Here is a 6,509-nt window from a genome sequence, read left to right as displayed (position 1 = left end):
TTTGTTGCGAAATCATCATAGGTTAAGTTATGGATACGTTTTACGTTTTGAAATAAAGGAAGTTCCCCGAGCCAACATACTCGCTGCTTCTACTTATTTTCTATGGCATATATTGTTTTCCTAGGTGTTCGTGTACGAATGTTTTTAGATTTAACCCGAGCATGCACTCTTAGCTGTTAAGCTCTCACAAATTTCCAAGATGATATAAGTTTTCCTGCCTCGCAGTATTTGGCAATGAAGGAGAAGGCGGGTATCAAGAAGGAGCGGGTGAGAAAGATCATCTTGGCGGCCGGCTCTTCTTCTGATCTATCTATGAAGCTGGAGCTTGTCGACACGCTGCAACGGACCGGTGTGGCCTATCACTTCGGCGAAGAGATCCAAGAGTTACTACGTGGCATGCAAGTTGACGAACAAAGCTTTGGTGACGATCTCCACATAACCGCGTCGGGGTTCTACTTGTTGAGGAAGCATGGGTACAACGTCTCTCCTGGTATAATTATCATCACATAATGGTTAATTCCTGCATATACGTACAACTACATTATTTCAATTCAAGTATTAGATATTGTGTACATATAAGCCATAATATGTATATGCCATACTTACTTATTGCAGATGTGTTTCTGAAGTTCAGAGATGACCGAGGAAACTTTGCAAGCAATGATGTGAACTCACTGTTGGCACTGTACAACGCGGCATATCTTAGGACTCGTGGGGAAGAAGTGTTGGATGATGCTATTATTTTCACCAAGAGCCGTCTACAATGCATGTTAGAACACCTAGAACCGTGGTTGGCAGAAGAGGTCCGGTGTACACTAGAGACACCCAGTTTCAGGAGAGTTGACAGAGTGGAAACTAGACGGTACATCCCGGCTTATGAGAAGAAGTCAACACGAGATGAAGAAATATTGGAGTTTGCTAAGTTTGACGTCAACATTTTGCAAACACTCTATTGTGAGGAGTTGAAAGCTCTTACTATGTAAGAAGACTAACTAAAATTTAAATAGGGAAGTGCCCATGATAATTGCTATTTACATAGTATGACTTGCGCTAATACATATTTAACTATTAATTTACAGTTGGTGGAAAGACTTCAAATCACAAATGGATATAAAATTTGCACGAGACAGAATGGTGGAGCTACACTTTTGGATACTTGGAGTTGTCTATGAGCCGCAATATTCCTATTTACGTGTAATGCTGACAAAACTGCTCATATTTGTGTCGTTATTTGATGACTTCTATGACAACTATAGCACCACAGAAGAAAGCAACATCTTCACCGCAGCCATGGAAAGGTACTCACATTTTTTTCGGGTAGTCTTTATCGACCTTTCACAAAGACAATAAAATGCAAAATACTTATCATGCATAAATCTCTCTACTTTGTTCTTAATTATTCTAGTTAAGGTGATAGTCGTAGCACAGACCCTGTAGTTTTGAAGCAAAACAACACAACTTTAGCTAGGAAACTCTTTTCCTTATGCACAGCTCTCCGAAAACAATGTTTGACTTGCATATGTTGAGGATATAGATAGCGTTCCTTCCAAGCAAGGATCAAGCACAGATATTGGCTATGATTGGGCTGGACAATGGTAGAATAGTTAAAAAATACGTAAGATTTCATCTTAGGTTCGCCTCTTTTGCTGCCTCTCCCCACCCCACCTATTTTTCCATTTTACCGATGTTCCCATCTTTTTTTTTATTAAAACCACCTCAACCGCCCCACGTCTTTGCTTACAAAATAAATCATATTTTCTTTGGTAATTTAATAAGTATTGCTTCAGCTGGCCGCTAAAGTATATTTTTGGGCCGCTAAAGTATATTTTTGGTACATAATCACATTAACGATAAAATAGCAGGAAAATCAGCATGATTGCGTACAAAAATTTTGATTGTAAAATGCTTTAGCAAAAAACATCTGGGTCCCAAATAAATTAAGTTTCACCATAAAATTTGCATAACCTTGTTTACATGTATATATTTGTCATTAGAATTTATATGCAACATTCAATTTAACATCACATAGTTTCTTTATATTAAACTCACATTTTCCTAAACTACAGGTGGGGTGAACAAGCTGCAGAGAATTTACCAGCAAACTTGAAGGCATTGTATATCAACATACTTAACACTACAAATGATATCGAGGAAGAGTTAAAGCATCAGAAAAATAAGAACGCCGAATCGGTAAAAGGTTTGGTAAGTGTTTTTCAAGATTGTACCAAATTAGCCAAAAAAAGAACCTTGATGTATGCCACAAAAGTAAATACAGTAGTATTCGGGGATTTTGTATCAAGTAATATACATTTTTTGTGAATGAAGTAATATACAAGTTTATATAAGTAATAAACAAGAGCATCTATGCGTTAGATATGAGATTCTTGTTGAGGTGGGACAAGGAAATCCAAATATAAGTTGTCCGAGCTTCTCACTCCAATAATTGGGTATCATTATTTTATTGGTTGGTGGTTTCCAAATGGAAGCTAGTGGTGGCATGAGCACACTAATGAAATTGAAAAAAGTAGCAAGTTTGGAGGAAAATGTGAAAAATCATCATTCTTTAGTTTTTTCTCTTAGATAGAACATATTGTATAATCCATCTATGAGTTTCATATTAAATATCTTTTTTTGATGCATGTATTGTGTAGTTCAACAAATGTTATTGCATGCTTTTAAGGTTGTTTATGTGCTAAACTTTGCTTGATGTTGCATTTCACAATGAATATGATTATATTTCAAAAGGAAATTGTTTATACTTTGTTATTACCCAATATACCGCAACTATAAAGGCACCTTGAGAAAAACATTCTCCATTTATATACCATATTTAAAATTTATCTGTCACATTGTTTAGGTAATCCACACAGCCAAATGCTATCACGCCGAGGTGAAATGGCGTGACGAACACTACATACCAACTAGTGTTGAAGAGCATCTGCAAATTTCAGTGCGTAGTAGTGCTTGTATGCAAATAATAAGTTTTGTATTCATTTCGCTGGGTGATGTGACTACACGAGAGGTTCTTGAGTGGGCTTTAACCTATCCAAAAATTATCAGATCTGTATGCATTGTTGGGCGCATTGGCAATGACATGGTGTCACATGAGGTATGAACTCTTTGTTAAAATTTTGATGTTGTAAATATATATTTTCATACAAATGTGGTCCTAATTAAAGTTATATCACTTAATCAAACACTTGTGAACTAATATATAAATATAAAGTTTTTCTTGCGGAACCTCACTAGAGGGAATTTCATGCACTATGAACAAAAACAAAGATTGGACTAGTTTATGAGGGAAATTAGGTTGTAAATGTTACATGGAAAGATTGACTCAAGAAAAACTACGCGAAACCTATACATCAGGAAGCAACTGACTAAATTAGGCCTATAGTGACAACCAACAAAATAAGCACAACAAGGACACAATATGATCATCCATTAGAAGCAGTTGTGAAAGGATCGATACAATCAAATAGATGGGGGGTGAATAGGAAGCTACAAATTTAATCTTAATTAGTAATTTTAGGAATACACAGATAAAGTAGGTTCTCTAGATATGCACTAGATGAACACAACCTATATGGCAAGCAAGCTCAAAGCAATGTAAGCTTGGCAACATTATCAAAGCTGGCCAAACGGGACGTACTAGCTGGCCCGGTCAGGTAGCATTCGGGCACGGCACGACCTAGGCTAAACGAGCCATCACTGGCATGCGGCACGCCAGGGGCCGTGCCTGGGCCTAGAGGCTGGACATGCGGGCCGACACAGCATGACCCACTAATTGTTTTTATTTCTGAGTTATATAAATATATATGGTCTATATAAACAACCTAATAGGCTGAAAATGCCCCCCAAAACAGCCCATTAGGCCAAACTGCACATGGGCCAAGCATGCTAAACGGCCAGCGTTCTAGCCCGATTAACAAACAGGTCGTACCTGGGCCTGGAGACGCGGCGCGTGGGCCGGCATGACACGACTTGTTTACTAAGTGTGCCCTGTAGGCTATGTCGTGCCAGACACGATTATGGTGGGCTGGGCCTGGCCGTGGTGTTCCAGCCTGTTTGGCCAGCTCTGAGCAATATCATTAGCAAGCCTACAAGCATACAAAGCAAAGTAAAGCCCGTTAAAGGATTAACCACAAGCGAGTCTGTGACGCGGATTCTATCCCCAAGTTCACACTTCCTTAGGGAAGTGTGAATCTCCATTAGAGCATGTGGTGCTAGTGCCAAAGCCCCGGAACTCCACCAAGCGGGTCACCATTTTCTCCTTGAGTCATCCCAACGGATGAGCCTTGAATCACTCAGGGTTGTTCTTGAAGGTGACGCCACACCTTTACATACGTCTCTGGAGCACACCACAAGCAAGGAAGTTTCCGTGGGAATCGAACCTCTAACCACCTAGGATCCCAAGCTCCAAGAGTAACAAATTCTTAATGAAATAAACGGGGAGAACAAATCGGTTTGGTAGAAGTGTAGACCAGGTGATCCTCTCTATTATCTTTCAAATGAGTGAAGTGATTGGGTAGAGGGATGAGGAGTAAATGGAGCTATTGAGCTGTCAAAAATGGAGGAAGAGAGATAAAACAACTCTTCTCAAGTGTGGGGAGAAGGATACCTCTTGGGGAAGAAAGGAAAACAAATGTCTTTTTCCTTTTTGCAATAGGGGGGTCAACTTCGCTAGTAGACGATCATTGAGAGGCCAATGTACTAAGATAAACTGGAGAACTGACAGTAGTCCTCACTAACCCTATTGTCATCAACACCAAAACACCAATATATGGATATAATGCACTTTCAACCTGCACTATGATGCCCCAACCAACAAGTTTAATCAGAATTCTACTAGCAAACACAACCGCCTCAAATAGTAGGGTGTGAATGGAGCTCTTTTGTTGATCCTAAAAGTAGTGAAGCAATGTCTATGGATGCCACTGTTATTGGCCCTAGCCCCTGTGGGGGCAAGACTTCTATCTAGATCCTATCATACTGCCACATTGGCAAAATCCCTAGGCAGGGGGGTTCCAAATGCAACAGCCATCACGACCACCTCAAATCCAACCAGCAATGGTCATGTGGAGGTAAAGAAATGATTTCTCAATGATGCCTCCATGGAGTAGAAAAGACTCGTCGACACCGACCCCCATCGAATAGAAGTTTTCCATGAGAATTTGTCATCCTTTCAACCAGTAGAACCGCATCTATATTGCCACATTGCCTAGGAGACCTGATCAGATCTAGCCAACGCCCACCATGAACAACACACCACTTGTAGCAAATGTCCACAAGCAAGCACCAACCATCTAGCATCTAGACACCGCTGGGACCACCCCCACCGTGTGCCTTTCCCAACACCAAGCCGTCCATAATCCCAAGTCAAGAGGTGGCGACTATCCCACTCTAGAACATGCAAGATCAATGATGCTACGCTAGATCTGCACAACAAGTGGCGATTGAGCTGCCCAACCAAGACGACATTGTGGCTTTTTACCAGGCGCACCATCGAGGCCCTATGCCAGTTGACCATTATGCGACCAGTCAACTCCCATACAAGGACACGAGCCGCTTTTGTCTAGGATCCAAAACTAGGGGATCAACTACCTCGTTGTGTTCGCAACAACCGCCAGTGGTGGCGGCAATGAGGGAGCACAGAGGCGGTGAACCAACATGTGTGGCAATTTTCACCTCTCTGGTCGCCCGTGCATGAGTTACATAATCCATATATGCAAAAACATTTATATCTATACATCCATGCATGCAAATGATGAAACCTCATCTAGTTAATAGTGATCTTTTTTTCTTTTTGTAGCGTGAACAAATATCACAACATGTGACATCCACGGTGCAAACTTGTACAAGGAGCACGGGATAACAGTAGCAGAAGCCAATGAGAAGCTCAAGGTGATAATTGAAGAAGCATGGATGGACATAGTCCGTGAATGCCTCCACAAAAAACAGCCAATGGTGCTTCTAGAGAAGGCAACCGATCTTGCCCGGACAATGGATTTTATGTACAAGCGTGAAGATGCGTATACCCTCCCGTCTAGTCTCAAAGAGACCTTAACTTCACTTTATGTGAATTACATATGAACCATTTTTTATTGCGATGATATATGAACCTTTTCCCAAGAAAAAACATACGAGATGATGGTCTCACATACATATTGTGTTTTTCAATAAATTCTTGGATAATTTGAGGTGTACTACATATTGTATTTATTTTTAGCAAGAAATGCACATGGTGTAGCTATTATGTAATTTTTCCCGTCCATATCTAGCCATGCATGTTATCATGCAAAACATGCATGCAGCAGCTGCAATCAGTGAGAACTGCACAGTTTGTGTATGTCCCCAACGTTTGTACATTGTAGAGGTAGGAGTACTTCAGTTTGAGTTGTTTAGTGGTCTTTTGTGGTCATCAGCATATAACTTTGGAGCTGACGTCTCCTTTTTGTTTTGAGGTAACAGCTGACATCTATTGAGAAAACAACAAGACGTGAGGTTCG

General features: G+C 40.5%; 1 pseudogene; it reads left to right on the top strand.

Moving 5' to 3' along the window:
- The window catches only part of LOC119366943, a 6,778-nt pseudogene extending 637 nt beyond the window's left edge, over nt 1–6,141 (top strand).
- Nucleotides 6,142–6,509: the final 368 nt, after the last annotated feature.

This window comes from Triticum dicoccoides, chromosome 2B (genome assembly GCF_002162155.2).
Source record: "Triticum dicoccoides isolate Atlit2015 ecotype Zavitan chromosome 2B, WEW_v2.0, whole genome shotgun sequence".
Classification (NCBI taxonomy): domain Eukaryota; kingdom Viridiplantae; phylum Streptophyta; class Magnoliopsida; order Poales; family Poaceae; genus Triticum; species Triticum dicoccoides.
This window is presented reverse-complemented; position numbering and strand designations above follow the sequence as displayed.